The following is a 21,802-nucleotide window of genomic DNA, read 5'->3' on the forward strand; positions in this document are numbered from 1 at the left end:
GTTGTGTCAGCCACTCCTCCCAGTTTTGTGTCATCAGCGAACTTGCTGACAGTGCACTCTATTCCCTCATCCAAGTCATTAATGAATATATTGAATAGAACTGGTCCCAGTACCGACCCTTGAGGGACTCCGCTAGACACAGGCCTCCAACTGGACTCTGTCCCATTGACCACCACTCTCTGGCTTCTTTCCATCAGCCAGTTCACAATCCACCTCACTACCCGATCATCCAGACCACATTTCCTCAGTTTAGCTGTGAGGATGCTGTGGGAGACCGTGTCAAACGCCTTACTGAAATCGAGATAGACCACATCCATAGCTTTACCATCATCTGTCCACCGGGTTACATCCTCATAAAAGGCTATCAAGTTGGTTAAGCCTGACTTCCCCTTGGTGAAGCCATGCTGAGTGCCCCTAATGATCCCCCTATCCTTGATGTGCCTAGAGACAGCACCAAGGACAAGTTGTTCCATCACCTTTCCGGGGATGGAGGTGAGGCTGACCGGTCTATAGTTCCCCGGGTCCTCCTTCTTGCCCTTTTTGAAGACTGGAGTGACATTCGCTTTCCTCCAGTCCTCAGGCACCTCTCCCGTTGCCCACGACTTAGCAAAGATGATGGAGAGTGGCCTAGCAATGACTTCCGCCAGCTCCCTCAGCACCCGCGGGTGCATCCCATCAGGGCCCATGGATTTATGGACGTCCAGATTGCTTAATTGGTCCCTGACCCAGCCCTCATCTACCAAGACAGATTCCTTCTCTATCCTGACTTCTTCTGAGGCCTCAGGGGTCCGGGGCTCCTCAGGACAGCCTCCAGCAGTATAGACAGAGGCAAAGAAGGCATTCAGTAACTCCACCTTCCTTTTATCCTCTGTCTCCAGGGCCCCCACCTCATTCATCAGTGGGCCTACATTGCCGCTAGTGTTGGCTTTACCTGCAATGTATTTGAAGAAGCCCTTTCTGTTGTCCTTGACCTCTCTTGCAAGGTTTAATTCCAAGGAGGCCTTAGCTTTCCTAGTTGCCTCCCTACATCCTCTGACAACAGACTTATATTCCTCCCAAGTGGCCAGCCCCTCCTTCCATGATCTGTACACCCTCTTCTTCCACTTGAGTTTGCCCAGCAGTTCCCTGTTTAACCATGCAGGTCTCCTGGTACCCTTCCTTGACTTCCTACCTGTTGGGATGCTCTGATCTTGAGCTCGGAAGAAGCAGTCCTTGAATGCTAACCAACTATCTCGGGCCCACTTACCTTCTAGTACCCTGTCCCATGGGATTTCCCCTAGCAATTGCTTGAAAAGGCCAAAGTTGGCCCTCCTGAAGTTCAGGGTTGTGATTCTGCTAGCTATTCTGTTCCTGCCACATGAAATCCTGAACTCTACCATCTCATGGTCACTACAACCAAGGCTGCCCTCAACCTTCACCTCTTCAACCAGACCCTCCTTGTTAGTGAGGATAAGATCCAGCAGCACTCCTCTCCTAGTTGGCTCATCCACCATTTGCATCAGAAAGTTATCATCAATGCACTGGAGGAACCTCCTGGACCGAGGATGGCTGGCTGAGTAGGCCTCCCAGCAAATATCAGGGTAGTTGAAATCCCCCACGACAACCAGGCCCTGTAATTGAGAGACTGCTCTCAGCTGCCTGTAGAAGGCCTCATCACCCTCCTCATCCTGATCCAGTGGCCTGTAATAGACACCCACAACAGTATCACCCCTGCCAGCCTGCCCCTTAATTTGCACCCACAAACTCTCAACTCGCTCCTGATCCGCCCCTGGACAGAACTCAATACATTCTAGCTGCTCACTCACATAAAGAGCAACTCCACCACCTCTCCTTAGTGGCCTGTCTTTCCTGAACAGGACACAGCCATCCATGACCACATTCCAGTCATGCGAGGTGTCCCACCAGGTCTCTGTGATTGCCACTAGATCATAGCCCCCCGACCGAACACGGATTTCCAACTTCTCCTGTTTATTCCCCATGCTGCATGCATTGGTGTACAGGCATTTCAGGGAGCGAGCTGAGCACACCGATTTCACCCCAGGGGCATGGGAGGCCTCCTGGTCTACCTCAACACTAGAGCGTTGCCCCAGTGGTGCAAGCCCAGCTACTACCCCATCCCCCTTCGAATCTAGTTTAAAGCTCTCCGAATGAGCCCTGCTAATTCCTGTCCCAGAACCCTTTTGCCCCTACGACATAAACCTTTCCCATGTATCACTGTCACGCCTGTTGTCTTATAAAACCAGGCATTATCAAAGAACCCAAAGCCCTGCCTGTAGCACCAGTCTCGTAGCCAGGCGTTAATAGAGAGAATCCTACTATTCCATCCCACGTCATCACCTGAAAATGGAAGGAGGGAGGAGAAAACAACTTGTGCCCCAGACTCTTTCACCAACCGTCCTAGGGCCTTGTAGTCTTTCTTCATCCCCCTCAGACTATGGGATGCAGCTTCTTCCCCACCTGTCTGGAAGATCAGCAAGGGGTAGTAGTCTGTGGCCTTCCCCAGGTTGGGGAGGTTGCCTGGTGATATCCCTGATTCGGGCTCCAGGCAGGCTGCAGACCTCCCTGTGATGGGGGTCAGCTCTGCATATTGGGCCCTCAGATCCATTTAGGAAGGAGTCTCCAACCACTAAAACTCTTCTCTTCTTCCTTGTGGAGGAGGTAGCTATATGCCTGTCAGGTTTTTCTGACTGTGGTGGGACCTCTGATATAGGTTGCCTCTCCACCACATCCCCATTGGACCGGCTGTATTCCACTAGGGCTTCATATCTATTTCTCAGAGGCGATCCACAGACTGTATTTTCTTGTGCATTCAGGCATGTGCCAGGCAGCTATCAAAGGTTTCAGTTTAGTTACTTTGAGGATATTTGGTTGGCATCCATGTCTTGTACATCAGATGGGATGCTGCCAACGAGCATTTCCTTGGAAGCCCAGGGTAAGAAGTGTCGTGACTGTGGGTACCAGGAGCATTTATAGTTCATGCACACAGAAAAGCACTTTCTCTTTGCTGAGATCAGTCGTCTTCATTTGGCACAAAGAACAATGTTGTTCTTGGTGGTGTACGTTGCACAAGACTTGCATTCTTGTGTTTGAATTATTATTTTATGCCAGTCATGATATTTTAAATACATGTTCTCAGAACTCCATAGTCACTTGTTTGGGGAAAAAACTAGTTTACATGGTCTTCAAGGAAGTATAGCTTCTAGGTATTGATGCTTGTTTGGTTTACCTAAATTGCTTGTGTATGACAAATTTAGCTGTGAATAGTGTAAATTTATGGGAATCATGGCTTTAATCTCAAGAAGATCTTAAAGGAAACCTTGGTGGTGGTCTTAGTTTATCCAGTATGTCCAGGCAATAATAAAACCTCTTCTTAACTCAGAGCCTTGTTTCAGAGGCCAAGTTAATGCCTTGTTTTGCTATTACTCTGTCTTCAGCTAAAGATTTGAGAACAGCTCACTTCTCCTAAATTTCTTGCATAGGCAAGATTCCCAAAGATATTGGTAAGTTTATTACTGGATTGGCAAGAGGAGCGGGTGGTAACTCTGCTCCAAACAAGAATAAGGGAAGAGTCAGTGCCCAGAAGACCCCTAGATGTGGTCGTGGTGTGTGTAAAGACTCCAGATTTGCCATGTTCAGGCTTGGAGTGGTCTTCTATACAAATGTTAGCTAGACAGCAAACTTTGCTAGGGATTAGATGTTGCTTTGGGACTTCTTCCTGTGAGTAACCTGATATGGAAATCACCAAGGTTCCCACCTCTGGCTTCTACACTCTTAAATACTGTTATAAATGACAGCTGTCAAAACAAGCCAGCAAAGGTACTTCTGTGGTGAACTTGGTTAAATGGTTTGGGTTTTTCACTGTGTGACAAAACTGAGATGTTAGCAATCTTCCCCCCCCCCGCCCGCATTTAATAATGAAGATTGGCAAAACTTTACAGCATATTTTAAAAAAAATTATTTTGGGCAAATCATAGACTTGAAGGTCTTTATGTACATGTCAGGCAGCAAAATCTGTACATTCTGTCTAGAGCTTGAATTTCTTTCAAAGGACCAAATTTGTGGGAGTGGGATGACTTCTGGGGAAGGGGAAGAGAGGTATAAACACTGTGCAGACAGCTTGGGTATGTGTGGGAACGCACAAATGGAAAGATAAGTATTTGCAATGGATTTTAGTCCCAGTCACGTACTAGTTTTCTTGTGTGGAGACATTCATGTGTCACCAGTGACACGGGAAGGGTCTAGAAGCATGCTGAGGTTGGGTGGGTTTGGCCTGTGTAGGGCGAGGGAGGAAGAGATTCATACCTGTGTGATGTGGGTTCTTCTGACTGTTTTTGTTGTGGTGATTTCTCACATCGAGAAAAAACATTGCATGTTGCAACTAGTAGCTAAGTAATATTGCCCTGTTCAGTGTGATTCCCCATGCTCAGGTTTGCTTTAAAATGGCAAAGTCTTACTTATTTATTTATTTGTTGGTTTTGGATTCCTGTTGCATAAGGGAAGTCTCGGCTCTTCCAGGGCTGACCCCATGCTCCAGAGGAATGAGTTGTGGGGTAGGAATTTCCTGGGCTTGGTAGTGCGTTTGAGCAGCTGGAGTTTTAGCTCTGTTTGACGTGTAGATAAGCCTGGCTCAGAGGCACAGATAAAAGTGACTGTGTACAACTGTGATTTATCTTTAGGCTTCGGAGCCGAGTATCAGCCAGCTCTCTGTTCTTCCACGGGGTGCAGAGGTTGTTTCAAGTTTGAAATTCTTATTTTAAAAAAACTCAACAAAACAATGCTATCGAAATTTGGTTTGCAGACCAGGAAACTTCACTGTGTTGATTTGCTCTGAGCCTATTGCACAGCACTGATTACAGGACTTCTTCACCCTAATACTTTTCTGAAAGCATGTATCCTCTAATCTTGAGCTTACCATTTCTAGTATCCAGTCGTCTTAATACTTGGTAAGCCCTTCCAGTGGTTTATTATCACTATTAAAAACATGTGCTTTATTAGGAATTTGGACTCCTGTGAATTAAAATTTCAGATCTTTCTATTACAGCCTTCCTACCACATTGCCCAGTAGCTATCCACCTTGATTCCCTGGTCTTTCCAAAACAAATGTTTCCCAGACACATATCCCCTCTCCACCACGTTGTTAATGTTGCAGGCATTCTCAAGGTGACTTCTGACACATGAACCAGTTTTGGTTTCCTTCATCCTGATTCCCATCAGCAACGTTCTGCAATTTCTCTCTGAATCTCAGGATTCATATCGTCAGCAAACGTGTCAGTAGTAACTTGCTGAATAACATAAACTTTAAAAAGTTGCAAAATAAGGGTCTAAGAACTAGTGTAGCAATGATACTGCTAGAAGCTCAACTGCTTGTGATGACTTCTTAGTTACAAGATTCTTTTCAGACTTGCAACCAGTCTTCAGTTTGTTCAGTTAGTGAAGTGGGGATTTGAGTTTAAAAATTCGAAAATCTATATAGTACTGTGGTAGGATGTTAGCTGAGTAACCAGCATCCCCAAATGTTAGGAGGGAAGAGAAATATAAAGATTTCATGATGGACAATTATGGTTTTTTTGGGGCAAGGGGGAGGTGTGTGTGAGATGGAATGAAGAATTCCAGGCTGATCCCAGCATGGGTGAAGCAAGTGGTTTTTGGCACCTTACTTCTAGTCGATGGAGGAATAATGTGATTCCAGTTCCTCACTCAAGAAGGGCTCTGTTCCCCATCCCTCCGTACTGGTGTGTGGAGCAGAGCCCTGAGTGACCGTGTCCTGCTCTGGTGGTGGCCAGGAGTTTGTGGCTGTATTGAATGTCTGTGCCTGGCTTGTCTATGGCAAGTCAAGGAAGCAGGCAGAGTAGTGAAGCCCCTCTTGGCTCAGGTTGTCCATCCCTGCTTTGGCTGGTGCCAAGGAGAGCAGCCACCATGCTTCATGCGCAAGAAGGGAATCGGTGGGTCCGGTCTCATGGGTTACTCTAACAAATGAACTGCAGTTCATACCCCACCCCATGGTGAGGAGGATGGGACATGCAAGTTGTAGCTGTGGAAAAGATTGTATTTAGCATTCAGGCACTTATCCAACAGGCGAGTGCATTCTGGTGGTGCTAGACTTGTGCAGGCAGTTTTGGCACTATTGAATGGAGGAAGACTCTACTTTGGCTGCTGTAATGCTTGATACGTCTGGCTTGGGACAATCTCTGCCCTACCAGATCCTCACTTCTGTTTGTCCAGGCAGAGAGCTGTGGGAGATGTGCTCCTTTCAGTCAACAGCTTTTAAGGCCAAGGCTGTGGTTGAAGAATACTCTTTTGGGGTTGCTGGTTTTCTTTTTGTCCTCCCTTTCCCCCACTCTTGTGCATCCCTGGATATCAGCAGAAGAACCTGCTGTGGAGTTCATTTGTACTTAAATGTAGTGACTTTAGCAACAAGAAGTTGCATTAATTATATTTTCTTCCTTTATATCTTTACATATAGAATGCTGCTTTCTAGTCACTGTCAGTGTCAGGTTAACACGTTAATTACATGTGTTAACCTTCTTTAAATGTTTTCTTTCAAATTTTCTGAAACTTTTCTATGTTCTTTGACTTGTTGAAAATAAATTGCAATGGCAGAGTGAAGACTTTTTAATTTTTTTTATTTTTTTTTTTTTAAACTCAGTAAAGAAGACCTGTTAACAGCTAAGAAGTGTTTAAAATTTCATGAGCAGACATTGAAAAAAGGCTTGAGATGCTGCTACAGTCTGATTCGTTCCAGGCCTCCAATGAATATAGCTGCCGTATCGGTAGCCATTAGGAGAGTTTCCAAAAGAAATTTCCTGAAGACTACATTGGAGAAGAGTATTTCTGAATTGAGTTTCCATAGCTTTCAGCAGGGTTTCCACCACACCATCTCCTGGTGATACCCATGTGTGTCGATATGACAGGAGAAGGCTCTCAGTTGGGTCAGGGGCCATGTGGGGTGATCACTCTGCTCCCTAACTTCAGGTATAATACCTGATGCAGTGTGGTGTCCTGGTTTGAACGGGAATTGGCAGTCACTCTGTGGCCTGTGCGCTTCTGTCTGGGCTCACCACTTTCTCTCTAATGTGAATGAAATCCTACTTCCTCACTTCATACTGGTGACGAAGAAGATGGATGCTTTGCAATGTTTCATGCGCAGCATTAGAGATCAAAGAGAACTGTTACTGTGTTTGTGAACTTTAAGAAGGCATGGTTTTAAAATTGGTTCAAGCTTATAAATGCAGAGTTAAGAGCAGCCACGTGTCCTATTGGCAAAACCTTATTGCAGCTGTGAAAATTAAGCAGGTAGTCAAAAACTTTCTCCTTGACCTGCCAGGGGGAATAAATGTTTTTTACACTGGCATAGGTCTCTTCTGTGGCCCGAGACAGACATGTACTCACAGCTTTCTGAAAATATTTGAAGATTATTTATTGTTCAACTAAGTTAGGATGAATGTATTTTTAATTTATTTCTACTAACAGATGTCTTGCATACTAAAGACCTGTGAAATGGCTTGGCTAGTCCTAACATTATGTTTAAAAAAGAAACTTCAAAATGCCATCCCTAATAGAATTTTATTACTAATAGTAAGACTAATTTCTGTGTCACTGTTAAATGTTGTTAGTTAAAAAAAATGCTGTTAGTTAAAAATGTTGTTAAAAAAAACCCCTAAAACCAAATAACTTTGCCTCAGAAGACCAGCAGACATTTTGGTAAGGGATTTGTATGAAGATTTTTTTCTGTTTCAGGTTTTGCCTTACTGCCATTTGAAGATTTTAAAATTTTACTACTGTCTTTTAAAACTTCTGTTTGAGGGATTTATACTTCTCATTTAAAAAAAATCCTATGAACAGGTATTGGGCATGTTCTTTTAACTCAGCAGCAAAATAAAAGAGAGGCTATGAGAGTTAAAAAGTGGTGGGTTTTCTGTTTCTTTTTAATTCTGTTTTGCCTAGTTTCAAAACGTGATTAGTTGCTACTCTGTTGATAGTGATGAAGTATTGTGAAAGGCTCATGATATTTTGAAAGATAAAAGCTTATTTGAATTGCCACACTCTCTCTTTATCCCCTAAGTACATTTTGCCCCAAAGTAGATGCTCAGCTGCAGTGGGTCTGGCCGATACGTACAAACCAGTAACGGGCCTATTATAATAATGAGTAGATCTAGCTCCTGAATTTACACTTGCGACTAGAAAAAAAATTTCTGGTTTTCAGTTGGAGCGTTGAATGCAATGAAAAGCCTTTCCTTTTTCACCAGCTTAAACTGCAGTCTGATCACGGTGATTTCCATGCTCATCTCAGTGCAGTACTTCAGTTTTTAAGCTGTAGAGCACAGAGAGCCCTGTTCTTGTGGCTTAGGACATGAAGGTCGGGGTAGGTCATTTTAGAAGATGTGTCCTGCCCAGGGAGGAGAAGCTCTGCAGGTAGTTAAGCTGTTTAAAAGCAGATGAAGAATCAGTGCTCTGTCCCCTCGACTTGTGTGTTTGCTCTTTAGGGCAGTGTGTGGGAATAAAGATTTCCGTTTTCCTCCTAAACAGTGTAGAAAAAGTGTCTTGGATAAAATTGTACCATGTTCGTACCATAGAGTGCTCTGTGTATACGTCCAGTCAGTCTTTGAACAGCTTAATTTCCAAAGGCAAAACTTTTCCCTTTTGCAGGGGTGGGGGGAAACTACCCTGGCAATGTGCAGCTGTAAAGTTTTTGGGGTTGAAATACTGCGTGTCCATATTTTGGACCATTTGGTGTGTATTAGTGTAGTTTCAAAATCTAATGGAATCAGGAAGTAAATAGTATTGTGCGTTAACGTAGCCAAGCAGAGTTTTAATCCACCCTTCTTTGGTATCAAAACTGCCAGTACTGTGGAGGAAATGAGTTCTATGCAGCAAGTCCCCCGGGCACTCTTGGGACCTTCTCAGGCACGGCTGAGGCTGGCGCCCCTGCGATTTCATGACTCTTGCTACCCCAGCTAGCAAGGTCACCGTTTGCTTGGCCATGTCCATATGCCTTGCAATCCCACCTCTGATGGCACACAACTGTAGTGACACCTGGGCTGGCTCTCACATTCATGCAGCGGACGTAAGGCGTTACGGCTCAGTGATCCACGCAATGCTTTATTTTTTAAAAATAAATTATTTTAAATGAAACATAACACTGGTTTTATTTTTGCTTTCATTCCATTGCACTTAGTTCTCTTCTTAGCAAAGCTAGAGAACTTTGAGGACAGAGAGGAAAAGACCCTTGGTGGTAAAGCTTTACAGTACAACCACATGGCTATCTTTGAATGACTTCTTCCATGAGTTGCAGGCTGATGTACTTAAAATTAAGAGTGACAAACATCTTGCCTGCTATGGGTTTGGTTTGGTTTTTTGGATTTTATTTTGTGGGATTTTTTTTTAAATTATTCTATTTATAAACTTGCAAAGACTGCTTCCAAGTTTTTATTGTCTTAAGAAAAGAAAAAGAGGAAAAAAGTTAAACTCTTCCCCAAATACCTTAACAGTAACTCCTTTGAGTAGAGTAAAAGGTGGGACAGGAAAATGCTGATGCCGAGGAATAGATTGTGCTTAAACTCCAAGTGTTTGCTGGTCTTTCTGATAGTCATGCTCTGAGCGATGGAGAATAATCTGTCAGTTCTCAGCTTTTATATGTCAAGCTGCAGTTAGTGCCTGAGGTTTGTTTTAATGAAATTCCTGCTGTTGTGGTTGTAGTTATCACAGCATTAGTTTTAAGTAAATAGAAGTTTAAGAACACTGCTTGCAGCTCCTACTTTTGAGATGATTACACTTCATGTGTAACGTACCATCTCCATGTGTAGCTTATAGCCTCAGCGTTACGGGAGGGAAGAAAAGGAATTATCGTGCAGGGCTACTTTCCCACATTTATTATCCTCTGGGGAAGAGGCAGAAAAATCCCTTCCTGCACTTTTTAGGATAATGTGTTTCGGTGAGGTATGACCATGTCTCTTCGATCATTGCCTTCCTCTCAGGCTGTTTGCTCTCCTTAGCCTGGGTTGGTGGCCCCTACCAATAAGCTGGATGTTGTGCCTTGTTGCTCAGCAGGGAAACTTTTTGCACAGTTCTGCAAAGTGGCATCTTAAAAACATCCATTTTAGTGCCTGATGTGCTAAAATGTGTGTGCTCTGTCACATAAATAATGGATTCTTGTATTTTACTTATTTTTGTTTCTTTTCAGCGACCCATCAAATTAAACAGCATTCTTTACAATTAATTAATGAGAATTTTAGAAAGTGATCCTTTTTTCTCTTTTTTAAAAAATTTTTTTCTTCCATTATTGAACTGCCTGGATGTTCACAATTATAAAATACAAATACAGTGGCTGCAATTCATCTGACATTACTAGCAGTTTTATTGTCTGTTTTATAGAAAGATTGTCATGTTTTTGCTGTCTGGAATTCTGAAGAAACACTGAAATAATACAATTGAAAAGAACTATTGTAAGAGGAAGAAACGTTATTTGAAAATACTGGAACGTCGTCCACTGAAGTGGAAGAGGCATTTAATGGAAGTACTTGTGGCAGTAACTGAAAGACATGTTTCGTGTTTCACTAGATGCAAGTAAAATGCACACAGCTTAGGAAAGGAAGCATGGTTTTGTTCAGTGTAGGAAGAGAACGAATATTAAGAGATAACTTAATAGTTTCAACTTTTGACTTGATTATTCTGGAAATCTTAAAAACTCATGCCTGCCACTGCTTGCAGCTTCAAGTGCATGTAATTTGTGATTTTGAGAATCTTCTGGCATAACTAAATTTAGAAATACTGTTCTTTTTATTTAAATGCTTATTTGATGCAATAAGCTTAGCATTCTGAAGTCATTCGTAACAATGGTTAATGATTAGTGGCTAACATCTCTGCTCCAGCACTGGTAGCAAAACTTGGCTTAATGTTGAAAAATAATATGACCTTCCCATGTAGCTGCAGAAAACTTGATACACACAGGAAGAAAGTTGTGTTAGGCCATTTTTTAAAAAATGGTTGCTTTGAATGTTTGTAGAATCACTTAGGTTGGAAAAGACCCTTAAGATCATCAAATCCAACCATAAATCTAACACTGGCAGGTCCACCACTAAACCACATCCCTAAGCACCACATCTACATGGCTTTTAAATACCTCCAGGGATGGTGATTCCACCACTTCCCTGGGCAGCCTGTTCCACTGTTTGACAACCCTTTTGGTGAAGGAATTTTTCCTAATATCCAATCTGAACCTCCCCTGGCACAACCTGAGGCCATTTCCTCTTGTCCTATTGCTTATTACTTGGGAAAAGAGACCGACACCCACCTCGCTACAACCTCCTTTCAGGTAGTTGTAGAGAGTGAGAAGGTCTCCACTCAGCCTCCAGGCTAAACAACCCCAGTTCCCTCAGCCGCTCCTCGTAAGACTCATGCTCTAGACCCTTCACCAGCTTTGTTGCCCTTCTTTGGACTCACTCCAGCACCTCAATGTCTGTCTTGTAGGGAGGGGCCCAAAATATTCCTGACATTCCCTGTTTGTTGAGGGGGGGTAGAGGAGGTTTCCAAGAGCAATCCTGAGCCAAAGCTTTATCTGGCTGGGTGTGTTGTCATGGACACTTGAGCTGACATCTTAGCTGCAGCATCTGGAGATTGTACAGCTCTGCATCTTTGTGCCAATGACAATATTGCCCTTGACTTTAAGGACTGAACCACCAGTGCTGGCTGCTCTGTGTTTCACCGTGGAGGTGCTCACCTTAGCGTAGGCAGCCTGGTCTGCAGCGGTGCTGAACTGGAGCCTCCCTCCTGGGGAGCTGGAGGTGCTTCTGCTGGGGAAATGGGCACCTGGGGCTGCTGAGCCATGTCCGGATTTTCACCTTGAGACGTGGCATGTGCCTGTGGAGTAAAAAGGCAAAGAAAACCAAACTGAGACAGCCCCTGTGTGTGGGTGGCATGCGGACTGCTTAATCGAATCTTTCCAAACTACTCTGACGGGTCTTCAGGAGAAGGAGTTTGGATGATGTTTTTAATTTGGAGCTAAGTGTGGTTTCTTATTGGCCCTTCATGTTGTTTCGAAAGCATCTCATCATTGTGAGAGTATCCAACTGAAAGCATCCATCTGTCTGTATTGCACATTTAATTATTTTTGGAAAAAAAATCACAACATGACTAGCACTGAAATAAAGCATTCCTAAATTCCTGTGGTTAAGATTACGGGCGTTTATCAGTCTTTAGCTGGAAGAAGAGGATTGTGTTCTTTGTAGCTTCCAAAAACTAAAAGAAATATGGGACCTGGAGTTTTGTGAACGGGTGGAAATACAATTCTGACCTTCCCTCATAGTATATTTTTATATACTGAGATAGTAAGAAGGACATGGAGCTGTTGGAGGGAGTCCAGAGGAAGGCCACGAAGATGATCAGAGGGCTGGAGCACCTCTCCTGTGAAGACAGACTGAGAGAGTTGGGGCTGTTCAGCCTGGAGAAGAGAAGGCTCCAGGGAGACCTTATAGCAGCCTTCCAGTACCTGAAGGGGACCTACAGGAAAGCGGGAGAGGGGCTTTTTACAAGGGCAAGTAGTGACAGGACCAGGGGGAACGGTTTTAAACTGAAAGAGGGGAGATTCAGGTCAGATATTAGGAAGAAATTCTTTCCTGTGAGGGTGGTGAGACACTGGCCCAGGTTGCCCAGAGAAGCTGTGGCTGCCCCCTTCCTGGTCGTGTTTAAGGCCAGGCTGGATGGGGCTTTGAGCAACCTGGTCTAGAGGAAAGGTGTCCCTGCCCGTGGCAGAGGGGTTGGAACTAGATGATCTTTAAGGTCCCTTCCAACCCAAACCATTCTATGATTCTGTGAATTTGCTGGATGCTCCTTTTTCAGGGAACAGTTGTGTTGTAGGTTTATATTTCCTTGTGGAATTTTGTTCCAGCGACGCCTCATGCAATTTAGTGCTTTTCCCACAGTTACGCTCTTTACATTAAATATGTGCGTGTGTGATTACATAGAGGCTGCAGAATTTTCGACAAGGGGTTTATGACACCCACAGTTAATTCTCTTGCCAGGAGCAGCAGTGGTGGGTAGCTGTGGGTGCTGGCAGGGAGAGCACACCGAGGTGCTGGTAGCTGTGGGTGACGGCAGGGAGAGCGCACCAGGGTGCCCGGTAGCGGTGGGTGCCCGGTAGCGGTGGGTGCCCGGTAGCGGTGGGTGCCGGCCGGGAGAGCGCACCGAGGCTCCACTTGTGTGCGCGCGGCAGCAGGGGGCGCTGCAGGGCCGCGGATGGCCGCGCCGGCGGCGCCGTGCGGCCCCTCCCGGCCTGAAACGCCCGCCTCTCGCTACCGGCTGCGTAACCAGCTTTTAAAATGCTGGTAGCTACTATGTGCCTTAAATACGTTAACTCTCTCTCGGACATTGCAAGTCTCTCTCAATGCTGATGCTACCCATGCTTCTAGTTTTCAGATTTTTGTGAAGCTTCAAAAACTAATTTGTGATTATTTTAAAAACCCCCTACAGTCCAGTTTTATCACTTCAAAACATCATCCTGAGGTCACTGACAAAAACAGAACTGGTAGGAAAAGACAGACTGGGCAGTTACGGTGATGCCATATTAAAAGCCTTAAAAACACTGCCTCTAGTTTTATTTATGAACAGAGCAAATGTACGGTGTGTTTGTCTGTAATCTGGCTTTCTCTGAGCATTGTAACCACTTCTGAGAATCTTTATAACTGGAAACAGAGAGTGGTGGTCAATGGGACAGAGTCCAGTTGGAGGCCTGTGTCTAGCGGAGTCCCTCAAGGGTCGGTACTGGGACCAGTTCTATTCAATATATTCATTAATGACTTGGATGAGGGAATAGAGTGCACTGTCAGCAAGTTCGCTGATGACACAAAACTGGGAGGAGTGGCTGACACAACAGAAGGCTGCGCAGCCATTCAGAGGGACCTGGACAGGCTGGAGAGTTGGGCGGGGAGAAATTTAATGAAACATAACAAGGGCAAGTGTAGAGTCCTGCATCTGGGCAAGAACAACCCCATGTACCAGTACAAGTTGGGGGCAGATCTGTTGGAGAGCAGCGTAGGGGAAAGGGACCTGGGGGTCCTAGTGGACAGCAGGATGACCATGAGCCAGCAGTGTGCCCTTGTGGCCAAGAAGGCCAATGGCATCCTGGGGTGTATTAGAAGGGGTGTGGTTAGCAGGTCGAGAGAGGTTCTCCTCCCCCTCTCCTCTGCCCTGGTGAGGCCGCATCTGGAATATTGTGTCCAGTTCTGGGCCCCTCAGTTCAAGAAGGACAGGGAACTGCTAGAGAGAGTCCAGCGCAGAGCCACAAAGATGATTAAGGGGGTGGAACATCTCCCTTATGAGGAGAGGCTGAGGGAGCTGGGTCTCTTTAGCTTAGAGAAGAGGAGACTGAGGGGTGACCTCATCAATGTTTATAAATATGTAAAGGGCAAGTGTCATGAGGATGGAGCCAGGCTCTTCTCAGTGACATCCCTTGACAGGACAAGGGGCAATGGGTGCAAGCTGGAACACAGGAGGTTCCACATAAATATGAGGAAAAACTTCTTTACGGTGAGGGTGACTGAACACTGGAACAGGCTGCCCAGAGAGGTTGTGGAGTCTCCTTCTCTGGAGACATTCAAAACCCGCCTGGACGCGTTCCTGTGTGATATGGTCTAGGCAATCCTGCTCCGGCAGGGGGATTGGACTAGATGATCTTTTGAGGTCCCTTCCAATCCCTAACATTCTGTGATTCTGTGATTCTGTGAAACCATATTCCTTCCTATCGTGTTTTAAGACATCATGGCTGAATTGGAGATTTAGTTAAGTAATTGAGAAAACTATTTAGAAACTGATACCTTTTATATTTTTTTATTATTTTAAACTGGATTTATTTTCATGAAATTTACTGACCAAGTCTGAATAAGCAATTGAGTTTTAAAATGTGCAGAGTTTTGGGGGGAGGGTTTTGGGGATCACACGTATTATCACTTGTGTTACCAAACTGGCTTACCTGAAAACTAAATATAATTGTTTTAAAATTGGATCCTATTTAAAAATAGAGATGCTTTTGCAGATTTTTATCATTGTTCCCATTTTACTTGTTTCATCTGTATTAAATAATCTGTTTCTTGAACCTCTTGATTCAGTTAAGCACATTTAAAATTAGACTGACTGCTTTAGAGTGAAGAATTCTGACATATTACAGATACTAAGAATCTGTTCCTATTGATACTCATGAAAGCAAAGGCTTTGTCATTTTTTAGTGAGCTTTGGTTTAATATCCTACTGTCTTTCTACCTACATTTTATGATGATGTTTGACTGTGTGTGTGATACTTCACTAATCCCTTGAAAGGCCAGGCAGTTTTAGCAAAGCATGTGATTCAGAACAGTTTTCTGCATATTTAAATACGTGCCTATGTGCTGCCCTCCTCAGGGCACTGCTCACTTGTGAGAAAGCAAAGCAGGTAATTTTCTTTGAGCTCCCTGTATGCCCATGTCTGTGTTCTGTGCTGCTATTTCGTTTTGCCTGCAAAGTAATGCCTTCAAAAAAGTAAATGTATGCCATGTTTAATTTCAGATTATAGAGTCATAGGAATTAATGATGGCTTTTTTTAATTGGCACATAGAATTATACTTTTGTTCTGGTTTCAAAAATCCATGAATTTTTTTTTCCCCTTAGGCTCAAATCTGTGCAAAAGCTACTACAGAATGAGCAGGGGTTGCAGTTTAGTTCTGGCTAAATCCTATCCATTGCAGTGATGCAGATGACGATGGACCTTCATGGATTTCCTAGGTTAAATTTCTGACTGGGGCTTAAAAAGGGTTCAGAATACAAATCTGTTTATGAGGGAGCCTGTTGCGCTGAACTCGGGGCACAGGGAAGGAGAAAAACGTGGCTCTGCAGTCACCCACCCGCTGGTGCGTTGTGTCCTTGGCACGGCCGCCTTGCTGTGAGCTTTCATGCAGAAGTGGCTGCAGTCAGTCAGGCCTGAGGTCCCTGTTAAGCAGCATTTTGGCACAGGCTTCATTGAAGATGTGTTTCTGGGCAATAGGAATGGGGAAAGCTTGTGTTGCTCCTGCTGGAGAATATTCTCCCAGTGGCTCAAGGCCTTCCTGAGCCCAGGTGGCATCTCTGTATGGTTTACAGGTAGAAAATGAAAATTAACAAATGCTGCTGTGAGCACCTAAAAAGAACCCATGTCTCCGGTTTCTGTTTTCCAGAAGTAAAGCCTCATGTGAGAAAATGACTTTATAAAGCAGTGGAGAAGCTCAGGGCCATACAAGGCCTCAGGACTCATCTGTGGGGAACAGGATAGCTCTTCTGTCCCCAAGCTCCTCAGGTCCCCGGCGGTAGCTTTCTCTTCCAATAAAATTCTGATGAGAAGACGTGTTGGAAGTTTCATGATGCCTCTGTCCGTAGACTGTGTGATGCTTTCCATGCTCAACTTCAGGCTGTGTTGGAGTAAGATTCACACGTGAAAATGTGTACGAGGGCAAGAGGGCAGGAAGGTGTATGTGAGTGTGCATGTGTACACACATGGAAGACTCTTGCAGGTTGATTGCAGTGGTGTCACTTCAGAAAGCCTTCCTCCTATGACCTAAGCCACAGGCACTGGCAGCACTTTGCACATTCTGCATACACTTCAATAAAAATACGGCTTTTAGAATTAGTGTAAATGGTGTTAAGTCAGCTTGATTTTTAAAAAAGAAAAAGTTTTCAGGTAATTAAAAAAAATACTAGCATGTTATGGAAAACACATTCACAACAGTCTGAACTTTGAGAGGAATGGAGGGAGGAAGGATGACATGGTTGTATTTCCATTCTTATTCTGCATTTCTATATAGATAAAGACTTTGAAAACCAACCCAGATTTTCTGTTTTCAGACAAATTTCACTCAAGCCCAGCTAATCCTGAGACTGAATTGAAAACTTTCTGCAAACTTATATAATAGTTTCTTACTTTTCCTATTGTACTGCTCTGACAAGTTGAAAAATAAAAGACCTTGGGCCCAGTGAGTGAGTGAGTGAGAGAGTGTGTGTGTGCGTGCGTGTATGTAAGTTAAAAAAAAAAAAACCAACTGTGGGTTATCGGTCAGTAATAGTCAGACCATGGAACAGCTGAAAACATGGAAACAATTTCCTCCCTAATTTGGGCAGATTGGAATGCATCCCCAAAATCCAAACGGAAATAGTAAAATTTAAAAACTTTTTATTAGTACCTAACCCAGCTGCACCTGGCCGGCCTAATTGCCTTCAACCTGGTCATTACTCAAAGGCATGAAGTTTAGCCACCAACAGCACTTATTAATGTATAATAGGAATTTACTTGTAAAACAGAATTATTGGAACGGTGTGATATCATAAAGACTGAGGTGCTGACATTTTAGATTGTTTTATATAGGGACGTGTAGTTATAATTTAGGAGTTGAACATTCTTTGGGTGATTAATCATTCTTAGGTATAATTTTAAATGTCTGGTGGATATACGTAGAATTAATGTTTGTAATGACCAGCTCATGAACCATATTTACATGAATAAGGTCACATTTGGTTTCTGGACAATCTACTTCTCTAGCATTTTGCGAAAGGCTGGTGCAAAACCTAGAAATGCTGAGGCAGCAGATTAATGAAATGTTTCAGCAAGACAGCCCCTCACTGATTTCTGTAAAGATGTCAAAGCGTAAGCCCATAAAAGTGCCTGCAAATTCTCCCCTTCATATCGATGGTGTGGGAAACTGAATACATTAATTCTGTTGGACCTCAAACTTAGAATCTGTCAATATGATTCCAGTGATTGATGGTTACAGACTTTTACCTACCTCATAAATGTAATGTGCCTTGATTACAGAGGCACTGCTAGTGCTGCTATAGTTAGTTATGTCAGCACTTCCATTGTAAAGCCTGTTTCTTTAGGGGTTTATAACTCCATCGTAAAAAAATCACTCTGGGATGAAATTTATACCATAGGCTTCTAGACTGTAAGCAAGTCATTTAAAATACAGATATACTAAAAAAAAATAAATCAGTTGAACAAAGGCAAAAACCCCAGACCTGCTAATTTTTTCATCTGTACGTGGTATTTCTGTAGCTGAGAAATTACTTTGTTTTTTGAGATGAAAAGTTGCTACCTTTTGCTCCCTAGTGGAAGTTCAGCTCTGTGTGGCTGTCTGTATGTAGCCACATACATACATGTACATACTTCTGTCGTAAATATTTTTAAAACACTGTATGTGTGCAATAACTTTTTTTAAAAATTCTTGCAGTGTTAATACCTTGAACCTTTTATCCACAACATAAACCAACACTAAACACCAATTTATAGATAAAATATAATTGCTGCAACAGAGTGTGAAGGTCGGGGGAAAAGCATTAAAAACATATTCAGTTAAACACAGGGATTTGAGCGTGATCCTCACCTGGGCTAAGTTAACTTCAGTAAACCTGTATAGACTTCTACTAGCAAGATATAACTGACCAGGTGTGTGATCTTTTTTTAAAGGATTAATTTTTTAAAAGCTTATTTTAAACAGGCTCTAATGTGTTATCTTAAAACCACATTTTTTTTAATACTTTATGATTACCTGCTAGAGGTTTTACTTTAGTAATGTTTTGTGTTTCTTGTGTCTAATGCAGTAGAACAGACCTAGAGAGGTTTCTATGCTGCTGGTGGCACTGTAAGATGTGAATTTTCTTAAATCACAGTAGAGTTTTGAATGCTTTTTAATGGTCTTTAATTCAATATTAAACGTATTTTTGTGTTTTGAGTTTTTTTTAAAAAAACGTATTTGTGGTTTGGGGTTTTTTCCCTTGCTTTTTACATATTGTAAAGCTAGTGTTTGGATTTCACAGAAAACTGAAAACAGTATATGTAACATATCAGAATGGTGTTTCCATATTCAAACCTGGTGATGTGGTCGACAAAGATTGGATCTTAATATGTGATACATCTTCCCAAAGGGGGTGTATTTAAAAGTAGTCTAAATTTAGTCTGTTACCATATAATTAGTTAATGTTTCTTAAGTTTTACTAATCTTTTTTACTGGACGTGTAACTGCTTTTCAAAGACTACTGAAAAAGAGAGAAGGAAAACTTCACTACTTCTTTCCCCCATTCTTTCCCATTGCTGGTTAAAACAAAATTAAGATGTCTAGCTAGCTATCGTTCTTATGAATTAAAGATAGGAATAGCTGAGGTGGAATCCATTAAAAGATATTTCTTTCTCTAAGTACCTAAATACCTTAAAGAGATCTCGGATGAGTCTGAGATTATGGTTGTTTCCATTACTAAAAGTCCTGCTGCTTCGAAATCCCACAGCTTTTGATAAAGAATCGAGCTTAGCCTTTTTTTTGTTTTAAAGATACAAGTTAACCTCAGATGGATACTTTAATTTCTTGCACTGACATTAGCTCTCCAGTTTGGTCACTGTTTTTAGGCATATAATTTCTAGCATGACCATGATTTTTAGGAGCCTACAATTTTTCCATTTGTAATACGAATTGTAGCTGCGTAGTTTTGACTCTCTTGTCTCTCTCCCTCCCTCCCCCCTCCACCCCCGCCCTATCTGCAAATAAAAAGACCAGTCCTCCCAAAAAAGCAGCTTGCATATATCAAAGAAGGAACCTGGAATCTTAAATAACTTTATTTATGAAAGAAGAGGGAGTGGGTGGTGGGATGCTAGCACTAAACCTTTTGAGGGTGGGCATCCGGCTCTCACGGTTTACTTGGCTGGTTGAGTATCTTGAAAGCCTTAATTTAAAAGTCATCTTACAATCCTTTTTAATTGGCCTCAAAGTAAGTAGTTGAGCATTTGTTCTGATAAGGAGGTTTTTGGCTATAGAGTGCTATAAAATCAGCAAAAAGAGGGATCTGTTTAATACAACAATGATGCTGGGCTTTTTGGTTTCTAGGGTTTGCCCTCAACAGGATTTACCCCTTAAGGCAGCAGTAGCACACCATAAAAAGGCCATTCTTTTACTCCACAGCAGCAAAGCTTTAACTTTCTGGTTTTCAGATTTCTTTTTTTAATAGGCAGCAATAACAAGACTTCCATAGGGTGGTTGCTATAAGTACTGTACGTGGTGTCTAAGATCAGAATGCTTTGCCTACAATGTTTTATTGCTTTTGGTTTATAAAGGCCTGGGAAAGAGCATCTAACAAACTTCAAGGTTCAGCTTGTGTTTCTGGAAACTTTTCTGGGTGGGGAAAGCTTGTAGATGGAATAAAGTCAATCTGGTTTTGTTGACTTACACTTACATTATTGCTTCAGAGTTCTCAAATCTGCGTACTCCCAAACCCTGATGAATATCCTAAGTAGTTTGCATTGTAACCAAAAAAACAAACAGTGAAAGCCAGAAAAATTACTTGAAAATGGAATTAAATACTTCCCCGCACCATTAACTCTGTTGCTATAGAAATGTCAGCCTTTCTTTTCTCCCACAGATCTATTCATTAAGTAGATGTGGTTTTTATCTGAGGATTTGTTCCTGCTTCCCTAGGAACTCGAAATCTAGCTTACAGCTGTGGAGACTATTTATTTTGAGAAGCTTGTTACTTCGTACCACCCTCTCAGTTCCTTTTATCATCTGTATTTTCACAAGGTTTTTAAAGTCTCCTCCTGATGAAGCTGTAGGCTGTCTGCTTTGACAGGTAGCATGTAGAGCAGACACACACATACACACAGACAGACGTGCACCACTGTCTAGTTCATATCTTCAGTGTGTGTGATGTGAAATTTCATACAAGTCCTATGACGTTATAATTTGCTTGTTTTAATTAAAATATTGTCTTATGTTGCTTTTCCAGCAGGTTAGTCACGATTGTTCATTACCTGTTCATTAAAATTGCATTGGTAAGCTCTTTGTCTAATATACAATTCACAACGTTAATTTGCTGGCTCTGAGATGTCTGACTTCTCTGGAATTTCATGTTTTTCTAACACTATTTTAGTGCGATGAGCATCCTGTAATGGTGGTAGGCAGATGAACTGCCTTCAAACGCCGCTGAAGCACGTTTGAAGGTGCAGCCATGCTCCTCAGGATAGGGAAACTTTTTCCTCTCCTGCCATGTAAGCCCATGGTCCTGCATGCTCATGGTGCACTAGGTAATGCTGATAAAAAGACAACAATTTCAAAGGGGAAAGGGACATGCATTAGAAAGCGGTTCTGACACAAGGTCTCTTACTCTTCCAGCTGCTGAATGATTCTTAGAAATATTTCAGTTTTCTGGAAGTTACTAGGAACTCCTTTTATTGAAAATTGTTCCTGTCTGTCACTGTGAGGTCAAAGCTGTATGAGCTCCTATCTTTTGATGCTTGTTTGCTCATTCACACTCAGGTTCTCATGGTTTTCATTTGTACCGACTGAGTCAGAAAATGTTTTTCTGATGTTTGTTTGAACTGGATCATCTTATTGCCATGAAGTTCTTTGGAAGGGAATGACAAGCAAGTCAAAAGGAGGACACTCAGACTGGTACAGATGAAGCAATGCATCTTTCCCCTTCTCCAGGAGAAATGGGTCCCCTGACCTTCCCTCCTGTCTTCCCTAATCCTCTTAAAGTATTAGCTGTCGGCTTTGTTTGTACCTAGAGGTGCAGTGGGCTTGCAGGAAGGAGTGGTTATATTCATTCTGGCAACGTGAGCTATCTTGGAGAACTATGTAGTGTGTGCCCAGTTTTTCACTCATGTGATGGGGTATAAACTGAGCCTGCTCCTCAGAAGAGACGAGATTATTCAGTGGTTGTATGCCAAAGTGTGCATGAGGTCTGGAAAAATGGTGTATCGGTCTGCATTCGTTGAAATTGGTCACTCTGAGAAAAGGTGGCCCTGTTGGGAGCCTAGGTGGTAGTTAAG

The 21,802-nt window shown here is 42.8% G+C and overlaps 1 protein-coding gene across 1 annotated transcript in view; it reads left to right on the forward strand.

Moving 5' to 3' along the window:
* Window positions 1–21,802, forward strand: part of JAZF1 (JAZF zinc finger 1) — a 209,431-nt gene that overhangs the window by 37,222 nt on the left and 150,407 nt on the right. The window lies entirely within an intron of this gene.

The sequence above is a fragment of the Nyctibius grandis genome, chromosome 7, assembly GCF_013368605.1.
Source record: "Nyctibius grandis isolate bNycGra1 chromosome 7, bNycGra1.pri, whole genome shotgun sequence".
NCBI lineage: Eukaryota > Metazoa > Chordata > Aves > Nyctibiiformes > Nyctibiidae > Nyctibius > Nyctibius grandis.